Raw genomic sequence first — 12,594 nt, forward strand, 5'->3', positions numbered from 1 at the left:
AAAATTATTAGATGTCCTGAAGCAACTTCATATCAACATACCATTGGTGGAAGCATTGGAGCAAATTTCTAATTATGTAAAGTTCAGGAAGGACATATTGTCAAAGAAGCACAGACTAGAGAAATTTGAAACTGTTGCTCTAGCTGAAAGGTGCACAACAATGTTGATGAACAAATTTTCACCAAAATTAAAGGACCCAGAGAGTTTTACTATTCCTTTCTCAATTAGAAATCATTATGTAGGTAAGACATTATGTGATTTAGCTGCAAGTATAAATTTAATGCCTATGTCTATTTTCAAGAAATTGGAAATTGGAAAGGCGAGACCTATAATTGTCACGCTGTAGCTAGCTGATCATTCTTATGCACATCTGGGAGGTAAAATTGAAGATGTGTTGGTAAGAGTTGAAAAATTTATTTTTTGGTAGATTTTATTATTCTGGAATGTGAAGCTGATAAAGAGGTACCAATTATTCTTGGAAGACCTTTTCTAGACACTAGTAGAACATTAATTGATGTACAGAAAGGTGAATTAACAATGAGAGTTAATGACCAGCAGATAACCTTTAATGTTTTTGATGCCATGAAGTGTGTAGATCTAGATGAAAATTGTCATGCCATTAGGATTATTGACACAACAGCGAAGGAAGAATTGGCAGAATTTTGTTACAACAATTCTGATGATAACAGACTTAGTTCAGTTGAATAAAGTGGAACTGATTGAAGAACTTAATGAATTGATCGAGGCTAAACAACTTGAAAATGGAGCAAAGAGGATTTTTGAATCTTTAAATTTATCAAAGCATTCTTTTAAACCTCATCGACCTTCTATAGAGGACCTTCCTACTTTAGAGTTGAAGCCTTTCCCATTACATTTGAAGTATACCTACTTGGGAGACAATAGCACGTTGCTAGTAGTTATCTCTGAAGAATTAACATTTGATAAAGAGGCTCAATTATTAGAAGTTTTGAAGAAATCTAAGAAGGCACTGGAGTGGACAATCGCTAATATCAAGGGAATCAGTCCAGCCATCTACATGAATAAGATTTTATTGGAGGATTGCCAATGCAGTTCTATCGAGCAACAGAGAAGATTGAAACCCATTATGAAAGAAGTCATTAAAAATGAGATTATCAAATGGCTTGATGCTAGAATAATCTATCTTAATTTTGATAGTTCGTAGGTAAGTCTTGTTCAATGTGTACCCAAGAAAGGGGTGTTACTGTGGTTTGAAATGACAACAATGAACTCATTCCAACTCGTACTATCACAGGATGTAGAGTTTGCATGGACTACTAAAATCTCAACAAAGCAACCTAGAAGGACCATTTTCCTTTTCCATTCATCGATCAAATGTTAGGTAGATCAGTGGGAAAAGCTTTTTATTACTTTTTGGATGGTTATTCAGGGTATAACAAGATTGCCATAGCTTCTACTAACCAAGAAAAAACTACATTCACATGTCCTTATACCATAATATTTGATAAAGACTTGAATTTAATTGTATACCATAATATTTGAATGTTTATGACATAATTGATCATTTGAAAGATTTGTTTATGATATAATTGATCTGTAATTTTGGAAATATTGCAAATTACTTCTAGTTAAATTCTAGGTTGATATTAAAGCATACATAAGATAGTAAAAGGCTCGACTAAAATTATGTTTGGTGATTATCCATTGAATTGATTATAATTGTATTATTCATTTTTAATTTCAATGTTAATTGTGTTATTATGAAGAAATTTCATATTTATTTTAAATAATCGATATAAATTGAATGTGTTAAGTTCCGGCTTTAACTGTAGCACTCCATAGCTCGAGTTCGATGACTGGACCGTATAAGGGGTGTTACATAAACATACTAATCATGAGACAATATCATACATGACATTTGTCAATACTTAATAGCCTATATGTGTATTGAACCAAAAATCATGAAAGCATAAACTGGGATAGCTACTTGTCTACGACCCTCGTCTTTCTTTTATCTTGAGACAACCCAGCGTCATCTTTAGCTACATATGATAATTCGATTATAGAGTTTCACCAAAATATGCATGAAAACACAACAATTAAACATAGTTTACATTTTATTCATTTTATTCTTTATATCTGAAATGTTCATATTTTTTTAACATCGAATCAAAATAAAATTTCATATTATTTCATTTGGGACCTTGTTCTTTTAATCTATAGCATAATTTCTTAACAACTTTCAATTTATTCAATTTAGTCCTTAATGTCAAAATCAACTAAACCTTTAAATCTAAGCTAATTTCACTATATTCTAATATAATGCTAGTAAAATCTAAGTTACAAGCTTAATTTATCAACTTCCATCAATGGCAATTTGTATAAACTTATCAAATTAAGAAATCTAATGCATGAGCTAACTTAATCAAACTGATTAGATCACAAATCTATAAAAGTTTCAAAAAAATTGCTTGAGTACCTTAATTAATTGTGGATGACAATGGTTAAAGAAAACCTAAAGTTTCCTTCCCTTTTCTTCTTCAATTGGATGACCAAAGAAAGAAGATGATGATAGCTTTTATTTCATCCACTATCACTTACTATTTATACTAAGATTATTAGTTTGCTTAGGCTTAATTAATCAACTTTAATGATTTAATGATATAAGATTAGTTATAATTAAACAAACTGGTCAAGATGAATGGATGTCATCATCTCATCCTATTAATATACTTTAATAATAGTTAATTTTTTCTAAGGTCCTTAGTTTAATTACTTATTAAATCCTTAAGCATTTTTTAACTTAAAATTCAATAGCTATTGCACTTTTGCAATTCAATCCCTGAACTAAAATTAATAATTTTCTCTATTTAATTTCTTGAATATTTTCATGCTAAATACATAAATTCTTCTATTCATAATTTCACAGACTTGATTTACAGAATTGGGTTTCGAAATCGCATTTTTTTACCTCAACTAAAAGCGAGTTGTTACAAGTCTTCTCTTCTTTAACAATTTTGTCCTTGAAATTTACCTAAAAATATGTGGGGATATAGCGATCAATTCAACTCTTCTAGCTCCCAAGTAGCCTTTTCGATGCTATGCCTTCGCCATAAGACTTTCACTAATGGCACACGTTTTTTCCTTAACTCCTTCACTTCTCAAGCTCAAATCAAGTTGCACTTCTACCGCTTCTAAGGGTATCACTTGAGAAGGATCGTAACGATACCTCTAAAGTGTTGACACATGAAACACATTATAAATATTTTGCAACTTTGATGGCAAAGTCAAATGGTAAGCAATCGGACACATTCTTTCAACAATTTCATATGGTCTAATTGCTTGAAAAAATCTGGTTCGAAAATAGTTTTCTTGCACATTGGAAAATAAATATTTTGAAAATCAACCCGGTTTGTGATATTTATAGCTATAAATATTATACCGAATTCACACCTATTTTTTTAGATAAACGGATCCTTTTTATTCTCAGCTTTCAACCAAATGATCCTCAACCTCAGAACGTTACAAGCCGAGAAGTCCTATATGACCTTAACAAATAGATTTATGGATGATTATCATGTTATTTGTATGGGAAATGTTGTTTTAGGCTCTTCTAGTATAAATACTATATTTGCGCAGTGAATTTTGATGGATTTGAATGATAGATAGAAACTGTGTGTATGATTACTTGTTAACTTGTTCATGTTGTAGTCGTTTTGAACTCTCATTATTTATTGTAGAAGTTGTGAATTCCCTGAGTGTCATACCAATGTTCCATGATAGAAGAGTCGTTTGTATTGTATATATCCTCAATTGAATTTCTTCACTAAGCACACTCAAGGGTCATCATGTTGCATGTTCTGATAGGTGCTAAAAGTAACATGTTTTAGGCTCATTCTTAATACGTTTTTGGGTGATTATTCACTATTAATGGTGAATTTTATGCTTCTAATCCTTTAAATTCATGTTTTTATACTTAAGATAGCATTTGAGAGCAAATGGAGTGAAAAATGAGAAAAAATAAAAAATCGGAGCGAGTTACAAGAGCCACAAGAGTTGACCCCTTCCATACAGCCTGGACACAAGAGTTGCCACATGGCCATATGGCAAGCCATGTTGATTTCATGATTTGTACTCTAAACCTATGGAAAAATGTGATTTTTAGGTTTTTCGAGCATTCTGAGACCTATATATAACAAAAATAAGAAGATAGGAATGAGTCGTCATAGAATACTCAAGAAAACAACTCGAAGAACACCATTGAAACCGATTCTGAAGTAGATTTGCATCATGATTGAATATTCCCTTTTGATTTCTTTGTAGATTATTATTAGTTTCTTTGTTTCTTGAGGTTATATTATATTTTGAATGTTTTTATTTGCAAGTATGAACTAATTTTCTAAATACCTAGGGAGATGAACCTTATGATGAATTATGTCATTTGATTTCTATTTTACGCAATAAATACTTAGATCTTGTTCTGAATTATGTATGCTTAATTCTTCGTTTAATATTTCTAAATTATTGATCCATGTTTGATGTGCTTAAATGAGAGGAAGAATAGACCCTGTTTAAGAGTAGATCTAGCGAAATTGAGTGGAGTTGAATGCAATCCTAGAAATAGGATGACATAAATCTACCAAATTAGATTCAAATCTAATAAGGGAATCTATAGATCGAGTTAATGTGATAATAAGGGTTTTAATTACAAAGAAATTTCAATTAATCGACCTAGAGTCAGATTCTTTTATTCTTGAAGAGAGATATTAGCATAATTGAGGGATTTCTACGGATCAATATACTAAGCGAAGAAATTGCGTAATTTAGATTGATAATGACAAATGAAATCTAGGTGAATTCTTTCTTGGGTATTGTCATGGGTATTGTTTCGCTTCTTAGTTGTTTACTCGGTTATTTTGCTAATTTGTTCTTTGTCACGTTCGTAATTAATTAATTTAGTTAATTTTATTTATCAATCAATCACTCCAATTATTCGGTTAAATAATAGAAAGATGGTAATTACTAATAGTTTTAGTCCTCGTGGGAACGATATCTTTGCTTACCGTAGCTATACTATTAATTGATAGGTGCACTTGCCTTAGTCAGATTTTTAGTTGGTTTATGACTGCATCAAGTTTTTGGCATCGTTGCCTGGACTAAAATATTAGGGGAACTTTATTTCTATTAATTTAACCATATTTTATTTTAATTTTTATATTTTTGTTTTTAATTTATTTTTTACATTCTAATTTTTTGTTTGTTTGATTCTGATAGGTTCTTTTGGTTTATGACTAGAGGAAACCCATCAGAACCGTTAATTTTTAACAATGAGATTGAAAAAACTAGTCACAAAAATCGCAGAGGGTTTAGAGAAGGAAAGCAACGTCAACAGTTTTTAATAGACGACCAAGAGGTAAAGGATTTTATTGTGGAGATGGATGATAATCCTAATAATCAGCAGCCTACTGCAGCTCCTGCTCATTGTACTATGTTTGATTATGCTAAGCCTACTTTGATTGGAGCTGAATCGAGTATTATTAGACCGACTATTGCTGCAAACAATTTTGAGCTGAAGCCGAACATAATTCAAATGGTACAACAATATGTTCAGTTTGATTGATTGCAAGATGAAGATTTGAATGCTAATTTGGTTAACTTTCTAGAGATTTGTGACACATTCAAGATTAATGGTGTTTTTGATGATGCCATACACTTATAGTTGTTTCCATTCTCTTTGAGGAGCAAGGCAACATAGTGGTTGAATTCACTTCCACGAAGTTCTATCATGACTTGGGATCAATTGACTAAAAAGTTTCTACTGAAGTACTTTCCACCGGCTAAAATAGTTAAGTTGAGAAACGAAACACCTTATTTTGCTCAAATTGATTTGGATACATTATATGATGCATGTGAGAGATTTAAGGATCTTTAGAGAAGGTGCTCTCATCATGTGTTACCTTTATGGTTACGAGTTCAAACCTTTTACAACAGTTTAAATCCCTCGACTAGGCAGCTAACTGATGCAGCAACTGGAGGAACATTGAATAATAAGACACTTGAGGCATCTCAATAGTTTATTGAGGAGATGGCACTAAATAACTATCACTGGCAAGTCATGACAACAAAACCGATTAAAGCAACTAGTGTTTTTAATATATATGCAGTTGCTAAATTGGAAATTCAGGTGGAAGCACTGAGTAAAATGATTGATGGTTTGAGTTGCAATAACACGATGAATCCATTAAGGCAATGTGATGCAACTAGAGTGGGGATGATCAATCTAGAATGTTTACCTTTCAGTTCTAACATGAAGCATGAGCAAATCAACTTTATGGGGAAAATTTTCAAACCTCAAAATAACCCCTAAACCAATAACTATAATCTAGGATGGAGGAATCATCCAAATTTCTCTTAGGGTGGTCAAGGTAATCAAAGGTCACAAACCCCTCTGGGTTTTCAGTAACCTTATCAGCAAGAAAATAAATTGAACATTAATGAGATGTTAGCTAAATTTATTTCGGTATCAGAAACTCGATTTCAAAACATTGAGACAACTCTAAAAAATCAACAAGCATTGATTCAATGGCTTGAAAATCAGATTGAACAACTTGCTAAATTGGTTTCAGCGAGACAGCAAGGTAGTTTACCTAGTAACACTGAAACCAACCCAAAGGAGTCAGTTCACTCAATCACTGTTTGAAGCGTGGAAGGGTTAGTCGAGCCTGAAAATAAGGTAAATTTAGAAGCTATTGAGAAAAATGATGGGGTTGAGGAAATTAAGAAAGAGCATAAGCTAGTGGTTAAAGAATACAAACCACGAATTCCTTATTTGGCAACATTAAAGTAAGACTACATAAAAGAACAATATGGTAAATTTCTTAAACTTTTGAAAAAATTACATATTAACTTACCTTTTGTTGAAGCCCTTTTTGTAGATGCTAAAGTATGCAAAATTTTTAAAGGAGCTGTTAACAAATAAAAATAAGTTAGACGACTTATCAACTATGGAGCTCAATGAGGATTGCTCAGTCATTCTCCAAAACAAACTATCCAACAAGCTTAAAGATCTAGAGAGTTTTACTATTCCTTATCTTATTGGTATTTTAAATTTTGAAATATCTTTGGCTAATTTGGGGGCTAGTATAAATATTTTTCCTTATAAAACGTTCAAACAACTTGGTCTCGAAAAACCAAAACCTACTAGGATGAATATTCAATTTATCTAACAGATCAATTAGGTATCCTAGAGGTATTATTGAAGATGTACTTGTTAAAGTCGATAAATCTATATTCCCTATTGATTTTGTTATATTGGACATAGATGAGGATATTGAGGTACCCATGATCTTAGGTCGATCTTTTTTAGCCATTGCCAGAACTGTTATTGATGTGGGTAGCGGTGAACTTGTGCTGAGTGTAGGTGATGGAAAGGTTACTCTTCAAGCACGTGATTTTGTTAGAGTTCCTAAGGAGTGAGATGATACTCGTTATTCTATTAATGTTAGTAATCATGTGGCTCTACATTCTTTACAGGAATTTACTAATGAATACGTGTTTGAATAGTATCCATCTTAAGGTAATAAAAATCAAAGGACGAGTGGAGAGCGAATGGTGCAGCTCGATGAATTATATAAATGGTGAACAAAGGCTAACGAGAACCCAAGGATGGTAAAAGAAATAACTAAGCAATGCCATAGTGTGCATGTAAAGAGGACGAACCAATTCAAAGTTGGGGACAAAGTGCTGCTAGACAAATCAGATACATGAATGTTCTCTTTAGAGCTTAAGTCAAGAAACATATTTCCATATGGAACCATTAAGGTAACACATCCTGAATACGGCACATTCAAGGTAAACAGTCTTCGTCTCAAACTTTATTTTGGTGGTAATACTGATAGCGAGAGGGAGCAGCTTCGCTTCGGCTCCTAGATCCACCTTAACCATTAGCTTGAACTGAGAAGTCGAGCTTAGACTCTAAATAAACGCTTCTCGAGAGGCAACCCGATTGTTTTTATTTTACTTATTTATTCATTTTAATTTCAAGTTATTTTAAAAAAATAAAAAAAACTCAAAAAATTAAAAAAAAAAGGTTTACACGATCTGGGGTGATTCACATGGCCTGGACACACAAACGTGTCTCAGGCCATGTGCATACTGGAGCTGATCTTTTTCAATTGTAATCTAACCCACAGGGGCATAGAGAGTTACACGGGCTAGAGACATTACCGTGTGAGACACACTGTCTGTCACACGGAGGTGTGGTAGACTGCATGGCCTACACGGACTTACACACAGGCATAGATAAGCAAACGAGCATCGCACACAGTCGTGTGTCATACACGAGCGTGTTCTAGGTCGTGTGGATAATGAGCTTATTTTTACCTATTATTTTATCACACACGGTCTGGGTGATTCTACACTACCGTGTGGCATACATGACTTTCTATTTTTTCCTCTTTAAAGCTTTTTTTTTCTTTTGTATTTTTATTCCTTTGTTCCTCCTTACCCAAAGCCCTTTTTTATTTTTTATTTTTATTTTTTGTATTCATATATATTTATTTTTATTTGCTTTATTTATTTTTTATTTTCTGGATTTATATCTTTTATTTTATTTTATTATGTACTTTTTTGTTATGTTTTTTCAAAAAAAAATTCTAGTTTGTAATCTCTTTATCTTATGTTTTTTATTTTTTTATTATTTTTCTCAGAAACATGTACTTCATTTATATTCTCCTACGATTCCAGTTTTCACTATTTTGGTGATATCATCCAAATTCAAGGCAGTTTCAGTTCTCTCCTCTCTTATGATATTGTGTTTATTCTGTGATTATAATTATTTGTACATTGAAGGCAATGTACATCTTAAGTGTGGAGAGGTTGTTTATATGCTTATGCGATAAAATCCCTAAATTGTTGTTTATTTTTAAGGTTGTTTATTAGCTCGACTCTCGATTATAATCGATTTTTCTAACATTTTCCATACCCTTAACCTAAGCCCCATTACAACCTTGAAAAGACCTCTTGATTGGTGTGTCATCTCATTTATAGTGGTGGAGATTTGATTTTCAAGCAAGCATATGGTAATAACGTTTCTCGTTTGATTGTTGAGTGCATATTATTTGAACCTTAAACACTTTGAGTGCTTTGAGTGAATCTTCAGTGAGGATGTTATTTCTTGTTGAGTTTGAATTTCAAATAATTTTTTAGATATGGGAGATGTCTAATGTTTTTAAAGCTTTAAATTCTCTGCTTGAATTGCTTTTGCTATTTAGTGTCATTTTATTGTGAATTTCCAATGCATGATTATCTCTAGATTATCCTAAGACATTATCAGTGAAAGCAATAAATTGATGGAAGCTAACTTGAATGTGGGTTGAGGATTTTGCTTGAGGACAAGCAAACACCTAAGTGTAGGGATATTAGATAGGGGCTAAAAGTAACATGTTTTAATCTCATTTTTAATGCGTTTTTGGGTGATTATTCTATGTTAATGGTGAATTTTATACTACTAACCCTTTAAATTCATGTTTTTGTACTTAGGAAAGCATTTAAGAGAAAAATGAGCGAAAAACGAGCGAAAATCGGAGTGAGTTATAGGAGCCACACAGGCTAACCCCTTCCACATGGTCGTGTGAGCCACACAGGTTGCCACATGGCCATGTGGCAGGCTATGTTGATTTCGCAATTTGCACTCTAAACCTGCGGAAAAACGGGATTTTTAGGTTTTTCAAGCATTCTGAGACCTATATATGACAAAAATAAGAAGATAGGAGTGAGTCGTCATAGAATACTCAAGAAAACAACTCGAAGAACACCATTGAAGCCGATTTTGAAGCAGATTTCCATCAAGATTGAAGATTCTTTTTTTTTCTTTGTAGATTATTATCAATTTCTTTGTTCCTTGTGGTTATATTGTATTTTGGATATTTTTATTTGCAAACATGAACTAATTTTCTAAATACTTAGTAAGATGAACCCTATGATGAATTCTGTCGTTTGATTTCTATTTTACTCAATAAATACTTAGATATTGTTCTCAATTATGTGTGTTTAATTCTTGGTTTGATATTTCTAGATTATTGATCAATGTTTGATGTGCTTAAATCATAGGAGGAATGAGCCTGTTTAAGAGTAGATTTAGCGAAATTGAGTAGAGTTGCATGCAATCCTAGAAATAGGACGACATAAATCTACCGGATTAGAGTCAAATCTAATAGGGGAATCCATAGATAGAGTTAATGCGATAATAAGGGTTTTAATTACAAAGAAATTTCAATTAATCAACCTAGAGTCAGTTGCTCTTATTCTTAAAGAGAGATATTAGCATAATTTAGGGATTTCTACATATCAAGATACTAAGCAAAGAAATTGTGTAATTTAGATTGATAATGATAGATGAAATCTAGGTGAATTCTTTCTTGGGTATTGTTCAAGGTATTGTTTCGCTTATTGGTTGTTTACTCAATTATTTTCCTAATTTGTTCTTTGTCGCGTTTATAGTTAATTAATTTAGTTAATTTTAATTATCAATCAATTGTTCCAATTATTCGGTTAAACAATAGAAAAAAGGTAATTACTAGTACTTTTAGTCATCGTGGGGACAATATCTTTACTCACATTAGCTATACTATTAATTGATAGGTGCACTTGCCTTAATCAGAATTTTAGTTGGTTTACGATTGTATCAAGTTCTTTTATAGTCTGTGTGTTTGCTTGAGGACAAGCAAACATTTAAGTGTGGGAGAATTTGATTTGCCATAATTTAATATGGAAAATTGAGTCATTTTCGATACTTAATGACATTTTAATCGAGAATTTTAATGTTATTTTAATATTTTTATGATTTATTTGTTATTTATGTTTTGTCGATTAAAATAAGCCTTATAAGATATGTATTGACCAATTAAGCAACATCATTCCTAATAAATTCTAAGTAATGTAGTTGGTGTAAGAAACGACTCGAGCGCATAGATTAGAAGATTGTTCAGAATGTCGCTGCATTGAAGACTCGAAATCGTGACATTAAAGCTGAATATGTACGTGGGAGGAATTTGGAGACTCATCATCACTGTAGGTGGACTATGACCAGGGTCACGACGTTGGAGGTTAAGAGTCGCGACATTGAAAAAGTGAAGTTGCAAAATTTGATAAATAAAGTGATTTTTTATTGTTAATTAAAACAATTCGTTTTTACAATTTAATTAGAAATCGTGTAAATATATAACCTTTGCGTAAGAAGGGAACTAATACTAGTATTAAATAAAAGCATCATCATATTTATGTTGATTTTTAAGGGCCTTCACATTCCATATTTATGAATAAGCCCTTCAACTTTTAATTAGTTTTAATTATATCTGTACATTAATTGAATAATTGCAGTCAAGTCTTTTCGTTTTTCTCAATAATTTTTAAACTACTTTCGCAATTTTAATTTACATCATTAATCCTTCCACTTTGAATTTTGTGTTAACTAGATTTGAGACCTTTATAGAATTGTTTCTATAACTTTTTTTTTTCTGTTTTTTAAACAAAAATTAATAATTATTTTAGAAATTTATACTTTTCAGAAATACACCCCTTTGTATTTCAATTTATTTTAAATTACATGTTTTTCTTTAAATTAAATTATTTCATATATTAGTAATTTCTTTACTATATTTTAAAGTCAATTTACACTCTTTAGATATATTAAAATTATTACACACTACAAAATTTAATTTATATTGATTTGTTTTATATTTTTACTTCTTGCACCAAATTGATTCAAGCTTCTTTTTTTCTTTTGCGAATAAAAGATACACCATTAAGATACATATCATATATATTTCTCAAAATCGTTTTATTTTCATTTCTTAAAAATGATATAAAATGTATTTAAAACATTATAAAATAACTATATTTTGTATTATAGTTAAGCGGGCCTATATTTAATTTAAATAAAAATATTAAGAATTTTGAGTTTATTTTTTAAAGAAAACTACATTATAAAAAATAATTATATATTTTTAAATTGATGCATACAACCAGTCTGTTCACCGCACAAGTATGCAAACTAATAAAAATAATATAAGATTATAAATAAAAATTGTAAACTTACAATTGCAACAACTATTTTAATTGTTCTAACAATATCCCTTTTTGTATTTTTATTAAACAACCAATTGCTCATACAATCTCATACAACAAATAATTAAGTAAAGGAAACTAGATCAATCACTAACATAAATGAAGCCAAATCAAGTTGGACTTAAAAAATAACATTAAGCCAACCAATTGCGCAAAGCTTCCTACTGGACGCATTAGATAAGTCATCAAGCATCAAATCTCAAAAGATTAAACCAATTATGTTCAAGCATACCAAGCTTCTGGATGCGGTGAAGAGCTGATCTTTTTAGCTTTCTTTTTTTTCCTCAAAAAGCTAGCTCAAATCGATCAGCGCGATCGAATCGAAGTCTGATTCACTTAGCCACCATTGGTGGCTATTTTGAGGTTCTCATGCTTCTTTTGAACAAGGGGCTAATGTTGATGCCCTCGCAAAAGATGGCAACAATGCGTTACACCTCACGATTGAGAATAGAAACGGAGTTTACACAAGTTTGTTATTAGCTAACAGTG

The 12,594-nt window shown here is 31.4% G+C and overlaps 1 non-coding gene across 1 annotated transcript; it reads right to left on the reverse strand.

Moving 5' to 3' along the window:
• Nucleotides 1-5,827: 5,827 nt before the first annotated feature.
• Nucleotides 5,828-5,934, reverse strand: LOC121215067 (small nucleolar RNA R71). The gene has a single exon (XR_005910802.1). It is a non-coding gene; the product is annotated as a small nucleolar RNA R71 (small nucleolar RNA).
• Between the last annotated feature and the right edge of the window lie 6,660 nt (nucleotides 5,935-12,594).

The sequence above is a fragment of the Gossypium hirsutum genome, chromosome D02, assembly GCF_007990345.1.
Source record: "Gossypium hirsutum isolate 1008001.06 chromosome D02, Gossypium_hirsutum_v2.1, whole genome shotgun sequence".
Lineage (NCBI taxonomy): Eukaryota > Viridiplantae > Streptophyta > Magnoliopsida > Malvales > Malvaceae > Gossypium > Gossypium hirsutum.